Here is a 12791-nt window from a genome sequence, read left to right as displayed (position 1 = left end):
AGAATTGTTAACCCTGGGAGTAGCAGTGACCAGTCACAATTTGCGAAGAAGGCGCGCAGATTTAAAACTCGAGAATGAAAGAACAAGAGTGCCTAACAACAGCGCAATGGGTGAAATTACAAACCTAAATATGTGCCACACGGGTTTGAGATTGCGGATTAGGCTAGAATCAACTTATACTGTAGTCAGAATGTATGTACAATTGAAAAAAAAACATAATAAATAGGCACAAGCACTGGAAATAGCTAATAATAAAGTTGTACCACAGGTAAAGCACAGAAGAAAGCAAATTTGCGTATTGAAATGTATTTGATCAGGTCAAAGAAACTAACCAACCTCTGACGCGGGGAACATCGTCCATGCGACTTGCGTTTCCTCAAGAAGTCCGTAAGGTGTGTAGGGAAATATGATAGGTAAAAGCTATTGTTTGAAATTCGACGCCTTTCTTTGCAAAAATCGGCGAGTTTAACTATATTTATCTACGTGTCTATAGACGAGTGCACGCCTATCTCTATCAAAGGCACCTTTGGTGGTATACCCTCGCTCCCACAGACGTCATATTTTTTTAACTGTCAAGGTGCGCCTCGCTAGCATAATATGCAGGGGCTCTGGGAGTTTAAATTGCAAAAAAAGCACATGTTCACGCCGCTTCTGCTTATAAAATGTCATCTGGGTACCACTGCGCTATCACCTGATGCGACAACAACCAGCGCAAGAGGAAGATATTATTAAACACTGCCTGTGAAGTTCACAGCGCAACGCGGAAATTGTGACGGTGCAGTGTTTCTCGATGGCACAGATTTCCGTCCACAACGGAAAACGCTGAGCTCTGCCGCCCTATCGAATAGAATCGCAATCAGCAGGAAAAACTAGGAGCCCAGTGAAGTGTACGAGTAACTATTCTTATTGCATTTATTCAAGCGCAACTCCAGCGGTTCCACTTTACAGCAGTGATTTGCGTGCAGTATCCCTCTAGTAATCGGCACAAAACTATTGGCGTACTCTTTCGCAGGCCGCATATCAATAGTAGGATATACGTATTACGACTCAAGCGTTGATGCATGCGCTGCGGATGTTTGGTACAACTATAACGGCCTACTATCGCAATGAAATCGGATGCGAACGGCGCGGGAAGCATAGCTTTCGACTCGGACGAACTGCGTCATACCTTGACTATCACTAGAAGCATCTACTTGTGCTTTAAGCCAGCGTCACCATAGCATTTTAAAATCTTGTTCTGACTGGCACTTTTGCACCGCGTTTGTGTTCCGAGTGTCTGAAAGGACTGGCAATTGATATACAGATGCGGTGCATGAGCATAAGTTGGAGCCAGATTCTAGCGTTACGTTGACGCCGGCTTACAGCACAAAGTTTTACCTTACCTTTTCACTGCCAATGCATGCCGCAGTTAACGCTGTTCGCGTTTCTTTCAGTTGGATAATACGTTCCCGATGAAATTGCTTCCGCAGTCTGCAATGCACGTTCTGCAGACATTAGGGACTGTCGAGAAAGGTCTCCACGACGTTTCACACGAAATCAGCAACAAATTACAGCACAGGAACAGCGCTAAACATTATTACAGCCGCACTCTGGCTGTGAAGTTTTGAGTTTGATTTGCAGAGCGTCTGCTAGTGTGGCAGTTGAGGGTGTTGCTTCGCCGCGCTCGCAACAGATGGTGCCACGTGCTTTTCAATATGGCAGCAAGCACTGAGCTCGCAGTGTTATGGTGTATAGAACGGGGCATAAGCCGGGCATGTAGTGCGTAGGCACGATAACCGCTTGTCATTAGGCATAACTGACTGAATTCCCAGAGAAAGCAAGTGGATTAAAAAAACAGAAAGTTAAGTGGGCATTCGAGATAACGAAGTTTGCGAGAACAAAAATGGCAGCAGCAAGCACACTGCGGGACCGAGTTGACTGGCGGATCTTGGGATAGGCCTTTGTCCTGCAGTGGGCGTAGTCTGTCTGTCTATCTATCCATCTATCTATCCATGTCTCTATTCATCTATCGATCCCTCTATCTATCCATCTATCTATCCATCCCTCTATCCCTCAATCTATTCATCCCTCTATCCCTCTATCTATCTATCTATCTATCTATCTATCTATCTATCTATCTATCTATCTATCTATCTATCTATCTATCTATCTATCTATCTATCTATCTAGGACAATTATCTCTCCTGGTGGTTTGGATAATGGGATCTCTACCAAAATTTGTATAGCATAGCAAGACTGTAACGTACTTAAGTGACTAGTCATAACATGACAAGCATGTCTAGTATGTCATGAATATAATTATTTACATGTCATGGTGTTGCTACTTCTGTGGTGGTTTTGTTGACGGGACATATCACAAATATAATTTGTTACAATATGACGGCATGGCGAACATAAGCGACAGGCCCTCACGGGGAAATCAAGACATGCATGTCACGTAAGAACATGACTATTTCACACTCATGATGCGGTCGCGGTAGTTTTGCTAGCTTCACATATACCAAACTTGGCATTACGTGACGTGAATGGATGATGAATGTATATGACCGGTGCAAACATGAAAATCCTCCCATGCTTGTCGCGTAAAAACATGACTACAAGCCATGCTTATGGTGGGATTGTAGTCGTTTCGCTAGCTTCACATATATTATATTTGGTATTACGTGAGGTGAATGGATCATGAAGGTACATGACCAGGAATATGACTACATGCCATGCTCACGATTGGCATCGCGGTCGTTTCTATAGCTTCACACACACCAAATTTGTTACTATGGGACGTGAATGAGTAATGAAGGTAATTGATTTGTGCAAAATTGCTAATCATGAAGTGCGTGTGATGCAATACCATGACTACATGCCATGCTAATGATGTGCTCGCGGACTCTTCGCTAGCTTTAAATATATGAAATTTGGTGTTACGTGACACGATGGATGGGGCAAGTATGTGATTGGTGAAAACATGATAATCATAAGCATGTCAGGTAGATAAATGACTGCATGCCACGTTCTTGATGCACTCGTGTTCGTTTTGTTGGCTTGACATACGCCTAATTTTGTAATACGTAACGTGAATGAATGACGAAGGTATATGACTGGTAGAAACATACCAATCATGCGTGCCTTGTAAGATTATGACTTAATGCCACGCTCTTGGTGCGCTCGTGCTCGTTTCGCTAGCTTCATATGTACCAACTTTGCTATTACGTGTCGTGAATGGATTATCAAGGAATTTGACTGGTGCAAACGAAATAATCTTTACATGCGTGTTATGTAAGAACATAACTGCATATCACGCTCATGATACGCCCGCGGTTGTTTGGACAGCTTCGCATATACAAAACTTGGTTTTACGTGACGTAAACAGATGACAGAGGCATAACACTAGCTCAAACATAATAATCATCACACGCATGTCAAGTAAAACATTACTACATGCTACGCATATTGTGCGCTCACAGCCATTCCGCTAGCTTTACAAGCATATACCAAATTTGCTGTTACGTGACGTGAATAGATGACGGAGGTATAACACTGGCGCAAACAGAATTATGGTCACATGCGTGTGAAGTCAAACATTCATTCATTCATTTTTTTATTCATTCATTCATTCTTCATTTCTAACAGGTCTTTTACAACCAGTTAGGGGGTCCCTCAGGCGTAAAGCGGTTGAAAAACAACTTGATAGTGCCTGAGGCCTCACTTACATGGCAGGAGTTTCGAAATTAATGCTCTCAAAAAAATTTGCTGTAATGTAAGAAGGCGATAAAAACAAAAATAAGACGAATATTCTACAAATACAACAGTAGCACAAATAGACACAGACCAAACTAATACCTATGTAACCCTACGTAATACCTACGTAACCACCAGTGGCACATACCCGAAATAGCGGTCCTTACGATTTTGACCTCCAAGGTGGTTCCGGTGAGAGAATTCTTCTGTGCGTTGTTGAAAAATAAAAGATAGTGCTCAATGCACATGTTAATGGCTGCTAAGGGGGAATGAGAGACAGAAGCATTCGGCCTTCAGGTAACGCGCACGCTGCGATCCCCATGAGCAGCTATTGGCATGTACATTGAGCACGATCTGACAAGAAAGGGTTGCTACGTTATACTCGCTGGGTGTAACCTCCTTGGTTTTAGAAAGGTTTGGCGAGCGTTGGGACACATAGCCATGAATACAGTGAACTAGTATATATCATGAACTCGAGGTGGTTAAAGGTGGGAAGTAAACCCGAAGCGCAAGCCGTAAGAAAGTGTGCATGTGCCACCTCCCGTTTAGTCCTTGAAATGTCCGCTGGATGGCGGTGCTTCTATATGGAGAATATATGATGAAAAGATGCGAGATGGTGGTACTTGGAGTGCTGAATAGATGGATGAACGGACACACAGACAGATGCATGGATGGACGCATGAACGGACGCAGGCGCGGATGCATGGACGAACGCAGGGACGGACGCACGAACAGACGCACGCACGGACGGGTGGATGGACGCATGGACGGTTACACAGACGTACGCAGGAACGGACGGAAGGAAGAACGAATGGACGGACGAATGCTTCGCCCCACTCCCCATCATTCAATCTGTGGATATGCTACCATTTTTTTTTCACACTTATTTGCAGACCATTAGTAGTATACCACCACAGTACATCTGACTGATAATACGCTTTGGGCTTTGACAATATTCTCAGCTGAATTTTTTCCCGAAACAAAAAGACTGGTGTCATCCGCGTACAGTAGAAATTTAGCATCGTTATTTATGTCGACAATATCATTTATGTATATATTGAAGAGAAATGGCCCCAAGATGCTTCCTTGAGGCACACCACAAGAAATGGTTTAATAGGAAGAAAAACAGTTAACAATTGAAACACATTGTTTCGTCTCGGACAAATATGAACGAAATAGGGAATTAGCTACATCACGTACCCCATAAGCGTCTAACTTGCCGTGTAAAATGTAGCGATTAAGGGTATTTAATGCATTGCTATAGTCAATGAAGGCACCCAGCATAAGCTTTTTTTCTTCGATGTTTTTGATTATCAATTATTTTTGGGTTAACAACGCAGTCTGTGTGGCATTGCCACGGTGATAACCATGCTAATTTTTTGAAGGTATGTTGTGCTTGTTAAGAAAACTACTCAGGCAGCAGAACATTATTTTCTCTAATGCCTTCAAAAATACAGGTATAATTGAAATTCGTTGGTAATTATTAGCATCACTAACTTCTCGATTTTTTGTATATGAGTGATATTTTTGACATTTTCATCATGAGATTTGAGAACGATTCAGATTTGAGAACTAGATTAAACAAGTAAGCTAAACTAGGAGCAATAAGGTGATTGATTACGTGCTTAATCGCTTTAACCTGAAGTCCAGCGACATCAATAGCTGTGCTGTTTTTTAAAGATAAAAATGTGCGCAATATTTCTGCTTCATCTGTTGGAGCGAAAAACATTGTGTCAGCATTGTGGTAAGAAATATGGGTATGGGCAGTGCTCGACATCGAAAAGAAAGTTGAATTCACTGAAAAATGAGCCTAAATCTTCTTAGGAGCCGCGGAACGCGCTTTGAGGTGAATAGTAATGAACATGCTGTGCGACTGTGGCTGTACCGCATTAGCAAAGTGGTCACTGAAATGCTCGGCTAAAGGTACACCGGATAGATTACACCCGTTTACAGTTATTTCCGTTAAAGTATTCTGAACAGCATTGCGGTTCAGGGCCTGATTGATTGCTTTCCTAACCTGGTTGGGGTGCCGTAGATACATCTCAAAAAACATGTGGTCATAGTAAGAGGTTTTCGCCTTCTTTAATGACGTATCTAGTTTATTCCTGTAGGCTTTCAAGGCATTAATGTCCACAGTGTCTCTTGTACGCAAAAATTTCTCGCACAGTTGAGTTTTTTTTCTTGATCATTTTGAGGTTTCTTGCCCTACCTAAGGTTTTCTTATTTTTCTGTTAGGCTTAGTTAGGAAAACATGTATTGTAATGATTCCTGAATATAGACACAAATTCACGATAGCTCTGATTTGGGTCCATCTGAACATAAACAGAAGACCAATGTTCTCTCAGAATCAGCCTACGGAATGAATTCCTAATTTGGTTAGACATACGTCTGTACCTAATCTTGGAAATGAAATAAAAACAGGACAGTGGTCACTCACCCCGGCGCATATTGTGCCAGCTGCGCGTACATAAGTGTCTATGCTGACAATGAACAAGTTTAGGACTGACGGGCAAGTCGTCTTTACACGTGTCGGTGTAGTAATAACGCTATTATAACCGCAAGTGGACAATGTGTTAATGCACTCCCGGGAGGTCAGGTTATCTTGAGGTTTATGTTACGATCGCTGCCTTTTAAAATGTCGTTCTGATTAAACGTTGAATATTCTAAGATTTCCGCAAGAAATTTTAAAAATGTGCTGAGGTTACCAGACGGTCACGCCACGTACAGGTTGTTCTTATTCTTTATGCAAAGCACTTCGTAATCATGTGTAATACACGTAAATCCCGGAACTATGTCGCAGAGCATGTGTTTTCTTACGTCAATTGCCTATCCGCCACCTCGGAGCGTACTTCTATTGGTGAAGTAGTGATTATAGTTAATGAGATTTGGCATTTAACTTTCTTCATGATACCATGCTTCAGTCAGCATAATTACATCGAAAAGAAAGTTGAATTCACTGAAAAATGAGCTTAAATCTTCTTAGGAGCCGCGGAACGCGCTTTGAGGTGAATAGTAATGAACATGCTGTGCGACTGCACCGGAAGTTTAAGTTCCGTAGGCATACATAATTCCTCATATTCCATCGCGTGCACAAGAAAAAATAACAAAAAGTATGGCCACAAACACCCTAGGCAATCTTGCCTAAGTCACAATCAGTTTCAATGCGCACCACTGGACCCGACTGTCTTTTGCGAGCGAGAATTCTTCCAATCTTCGTCCACACATAATGCCAGTGATGCTCCCGTTTCTTTGCGAGTGCCTGTGCAAGCAGATGCTTTAGTGTCGGACAGGGATGCTCATTCACGGAAATTTTTTCTTCGCTCGAGATTCCTATACGTCGCTATTCGTAATGCAACTTTTGCGGGCTTTCTCGACGACAAGGTCTCATTCCTGCCTGCTTTTGAACTGTAAACAAACGTTATGTTTGCTCTGCTCATGCGTCGATACGCGGTGACAGGCCTCTATAATGCCAGCGAAAATCGGTTCATCTACTACGTCGCCAATCTTGCCTACAAGATCAGTGATGTTTTCATTCTCTATCTTGACGAGCACTTTTATTTCAACGTTTGATCTGCGGGAGTATTGTTCACACTGAACAACCTGCTTCCGCAGTTCGACAATGACTGACTCATTTGCAGCACATTTAGCTTTTAGACCCTCGTTTTCCTTCCTTCAGCTTTCTCTCTCGGTTCGCCCTTCTGCTAACTGTTGTTTCATTATTTCACATTGTTTTTCTATGAATTCAAGTCCCTCTTCCATTTGTTTCATCTCGGTACGTAGTCCACGCATGTCAGAGCGCGCATCCCTGTCTGTCTGTGACATTTCAAAAAAAAAAAAGCCAGATGTGCACAAAAATAATTCGGTAAATACGAAAGCACGCAACAAAAAGGCAGAAGGAACAACAGAGAATAAAGCGTATCTATATTAAACAATAAATAATCACCAACCTGGTGTACAAAAATGCGTACAATTAGTCCTGCACCTACGAGCCATCACCGCTGCCAAATGTCTCACCGAGTGTCTACTGCTTCCTTTGGTACTCGCGCTGATGCACTATGGTAGCTTTCAAGCTGCGCCTATGCGTTGCCAACCTTGAACTATCGGTGAAAGACACTTTGCGCCTAGCGGTTTGTTGCGGCAAGTCTCCTGGTAATGGCGCAATGGATAGCTGCCGAGCTGTCTTCGATGCTGCATTGCGGGTAGCTGCAAGGCTGCCTCAGATGCCGTGCTGCTTTCAGGCTTCCAGCTCGGGACACCAAAGTGCGTAGCGGTTTCTTGTGGTGAGTCAATGGCTATCTGCAGTACGAAAATATGCCGTCGATTAGTCCTGCGCCTACGAGCCGTAACCACTGCAAAAATCACAACATGACTACATGCTACGTTTATAGCGCGCTCACGCCATTTCACTAGCTTCATACGCATATACCAAGTTTGGTGTTACGTGACTTGAATGCGTGATGAAGGTATATGACTGGTGAAAACATACTAATCATGTTATGCGTGTAATGTAAGAGCATGACCACAAACCATAATCATAGCGTGCTCGTGGCCGTTTCGCTTGGTTCACGTATATCAAAGTTGATATTACGTGACGAGAATGAACGACGAGCACAAATGCGAGGTGCAAACATGATAATTATGACAGGCAAATCATGTACGGCGTACTCTATGTTCACCTCGTTATGTTGTACTGATTTTATTGTGGCAATTCACTCTTCCTCATTCGTGCTACGCATATAATCGATTCCCACTGCACGTAAAATCTACCATTTCTGTGTTCTAAGTTCTAATGCAACGCAGCTTTTTTGTAAAGCTTCGAAAAGTAGATAGTGTCTCTTTCTTACTGACAATGCAATGTCCTATTATTAGCTTATAGAACTGTGTTTGAAGTGGAGTGGCTGGCACCACTTCTACACTACCCGTTTGATGGTTGGTACCTTACAGACACTTCCTTGTGGTACAAAGTCAATTGAAATAAAAACATGATATGGTGTTTTTTAATTAGCAGCATCTTTTGATTAATATATTCATTTTTGTTTTTATTTGAAACATCTACACTTTTAATCTAGAAACTAGGAACTGTCGCTAAAATAACAAATCTTGGGTGGAGGGTCACAAAGTTTGACTAAGCACATTGTTGAGGTTGGGAAACGGTAAACGACGCACTCATTGCGGAATTAGCATTAGAGAACGGGTCCCTAGGATTTGTTCTGTAAACGCTCGCTCCTCTGTTAGAGTAACGAATCATTAATGCTCTCCGTGAGCGAGCTGAGCTATGTTGTAATGGTGCTCAATAAATTTGTTGTTGAAATGTATATTCATTATCATTTTTTGTTTCTCTAGAATATTTTAAGAGTAATGCAGCGTTTTTTGTTAGGAATGCATGTGAAACCCATATTTTGACGGCAACATCGAACAGACCATTTTAGTTTTGTTTATATTTACAATGTTTTGTTTTCGCAGTGAGACCAAACGGTAGAACACTGAGTTAGGGGCAAATGAGCGATGAAAATTTTATGCCTGTAACGTTTGCCGGTGAAGAGCGTGCTTTTTTTCGTATTCATGTTTTATCTTACGCCGTTGAGCAGAAAGAAACGCCAACTTTTTCTATTGATTTGGTAAGTTCTTCTCGACCAGCCTAAAATGTTTCGCATTTTCAATTATCTGTATTGCAAGGCTTTTACCTAACGATCCCCAGAAGAGTCACCCTTCAGGGTGACAGGCTCCCACGTGGGTACAGTTAGTCCATGCCTAACTACCACATCGCAGGCTATCTGGAAAGCCCAAAGTTAATGTTGATTTTCAAATCTCTTGAGGGCCGAGTTTTAGGTATGTTCTGTGTGGTTCTTTTTTCCCCACTAAACGAGGACCCCCCCCACCCCCCATGGCATGTACTCCAGACCACACGTTTTCCGCAGCGAGGGAAATCAGAACTGAAGCAACTCGTGAATAGACAACGCGTGGAAGCGAGGTTCGGGTTAGAAGTAGTCTGGAGCATGCTAAAGGTAATTGTTTGCAGTTTTGGGAGCTATATGTGTTTTCAGGGCAATATTCTTTCCTCCAGTAGGAAGTACTTTGTGAATTAATTGAGTGGGAACAAATTATCTAGGAGTTTTAGTGTTCTGAAATTTCCTTTTGGTTGCTTTTGTCATACTCGGACTACGTTAAGTCACAGATACTCGACGAGACAGGAAGATGAGCCTTCTCAATCATTTGTATTTTATAATACAGATATTATGTGCTTATCAACCTAAAATATATTGACACTAGGTACCCACATCTTTTTTCACCCTTTTCCACATAAAGCATTACACCCCATTTTGATACGTGTGCCATAAAATATCCCACAATGTTTTCTACAAAAAGCTATTCGGAGTTAGAGCGTACTTCTGTAGGAGCTGCCAGCTGAAGTGTTTGCCTTAAGGTATTGTGTAGAGCATGATGTGTGAAAATTGCTGACCCTTCTGATTTAATATATGAGGTGCAAATCTCAGCGGATTATGCGCTATGGTCATACACATTCTTGACAATGTCATAATATCTTCTTTCTATGTTCTATAGTCATTGTATGAATAGTACGAGTACTTTTTTGCGATTGTGATGTCCAGTAGCCCAGGGTAAAGCCTAGTTCTTGTGCACACAAATACGCGCGATTTGTTTTCAGAGACCAATGGTCCAGAGAATATTGTACTTTGTTTAGCTTTCTGTGATGATTTTGAGCGTCTTGCGTACCGAAGCTCTAAACGCAATAGTGGTCCTGTCAAGGTACGGAATTGACGCACTGAATAAGTGTAAACCAGCCAGAAAATATAAGGCTTTTTGTCTGAGCCCCTTAAAATAACGATATCAAGAGTTGACATGTTCCCACCGACTACTTGTTTTCGAATGACGATTCAAATTTATAATAGACGCGAATAAACAGGGCACAAAGTGTGCCTTACTATGTGAAACAATATAGACTAACCAGTTTTCTCAATCCGACAGCACATGAGTACCTATAGGCATTGTTCCTGCATGTAAAATACGTTTGCACGTACAGTTAGAAACTTAGGGAAATCTCGGAGTGCGTGGCATTTCGATGCGACCAGCGATGAGGTCGTGCGCCCGCAGCCTCTCGCTTGTGCGCAAGCGCTTAAGGAGCGTGGTCTCGCGAGAAGCCTAGGCCATAAAAGTCTGGCTATAAACTCGTGATGATTCAACTCACTGTACATTCTTTACAGTGTTAACGAGTAATTAGTGGCTCCTAAGGAGGTTCAAAGATCCTGGAGTGGAAATTATTGCCCATTAATAAAGTCGTACCCTCCGTGTAAAGATAGCTGTGGTGGTCACATGACTAGGGGTAGGCCCAGCTGTCTGCGCAACTGCATCGTGTGCGACGGCGGCGCACGCTGGCCGCATTGTCAGGCAACCTGCTGATTCCATCGTTGCTACAGTAACTAGACCGATATTCTGTTCTAAACGTTGCGTGATGCCAAACTTCAAGCCTTCATTGGCATAAACATGTTACAGACCTTTAGGCACTGGCGTCGTCATTTGACGGCACCGCACAAAACTTCTCCTAGAACCATTAAAACGAAACTAAACCAGGCAATTGTCTTCAGCCATCCCCTGTGCATTCAGCACCACTGTTGTGGCATGTTCGAGGAATTCGGAGCTGTGAAGAAAAAGCTTGGCTGAACTGACGCAGGAGCAAGAGGAAACATTTATTTCTATAAATTATGTACAGGGAGGGTTGGGAACGTTCCTTATGGGGCCGCCCCGTACAAACACTAGGTGGGCGGGTATGTGCCATTGATTTCAGGCTAGAAGCCAACAATTTCGTGGGTGACTCTCTAACCCGAGTGGCATTGAATGGTCCGGTGTTTTTGGTCCTTAGCCCCGCTGCGGTGGTCTAGTGGCTATAGGGTACTGGGCTGCTGACCCGCTGGTCGCGGGATTGAATCCCGGCGGCGGCGGTGGCGGCTGCATTTCCGAAGGAGGCAGAAATGTTGTAGGCCCGTGTGCTCAGATTTGGGTTTATGTAAGAACCCCAGGTGGTCGAAATATCCGGAGCCCTCCACTACGAGATCTCTCATAACCATATCGTTGTTTCGGGACGTTAAACCCCACAAATTAATCTATTTTCTGTACTTTCTGAAGTGACCACAATAACTGCGATAAGGTTGTCGGGCCGATGGGCCTTTATCTTCAGCATGCATAGTGGAAGAAGGCTGAGGAGAGCATATGCACCGTTCCACTTGCACGGGACGAGCGTCAGCTTCCAAAAAAGTCACAGGGGGCAAAAAGGGGCTGAAAGATAAGAAGCGAGGTGAGACGAGGCCGTAGGCTATTAGAGGGGAGGGGGGAAGGGCGAGCGATGGTATGCGGTGCCAGCTGCCCTAGACGCCAGGGGTTTTGCCTACGTGCCGGCTACTGAGCAGAGGAACGCTGTTTTGGTACGTCAGCTAAGGTGACTCAATGGCTCGCATCCTAAGGCGTATTAGGTGTGGCATTGATTTACTGCTGTTATGTTTACCGCTAGCTTTCCTGCCGCTAGGTTACGCGCCGTATGTTTCATTCACCGCCAGTCTACGGGGTTTGTTTGTGCGGGGTTTTCGGTCCTCCTGTGTGTGCTAGTGCCGTGTTGTTCCAGTCCGGAAGGCCGTTGTTGAGTATTTGAGTCATGAATGAAGGCGCTTCTTGTTCTCAACGCAGCTGGCTCGTGTCCTGCGAATTTTGGCTGTCTGACCCCCTGAGTGGAGGCGGGGCCTTCAAGGTACAGAAAATTTTCGCTGCGTGCGAATTCCATAGAATCAATAATGTTATGAACAGAGTTAAGTCATTTATATTTTCTGTGGAAATTCAGCAATATCCTGTCATAAAACTGGAAGTCACATTAACTGGAATACGTTGTCGTGTCCGCCAGTTAAATTTGTATTCATACAGGGCTGGTCTGGTGATATCTCCTTTATGCAACTTTTGTTTAGAACCCGGACAATTTGAACATTATTTTGTATCATGTCAGCGGTACATATGACTAAGAAAAAGAATTCTGGTTATCCTGTTCTCGAAGCTGG

Source organism: Rhipicephalus microplus, chromosome 5 (assembly GCF_043290135.1).
Source record: "Rhipicephalus microplus isolate Deutch F79 chromosome 5, USDA_Rmic, whole genome shotgun sequence".
Taxonomy (NCBI): domain Eukaryota; kingdom Metazoa; phylum Arthropoda; class Arachnida; order Ixodida; family Ixodidae; genus Rhipicephalus; species Rhipicephalus microplus.
The sequence above is the reverse complement of the archived record's forward strand: the minus strand, read 5'-3'. Positions refer to the sequence as shown.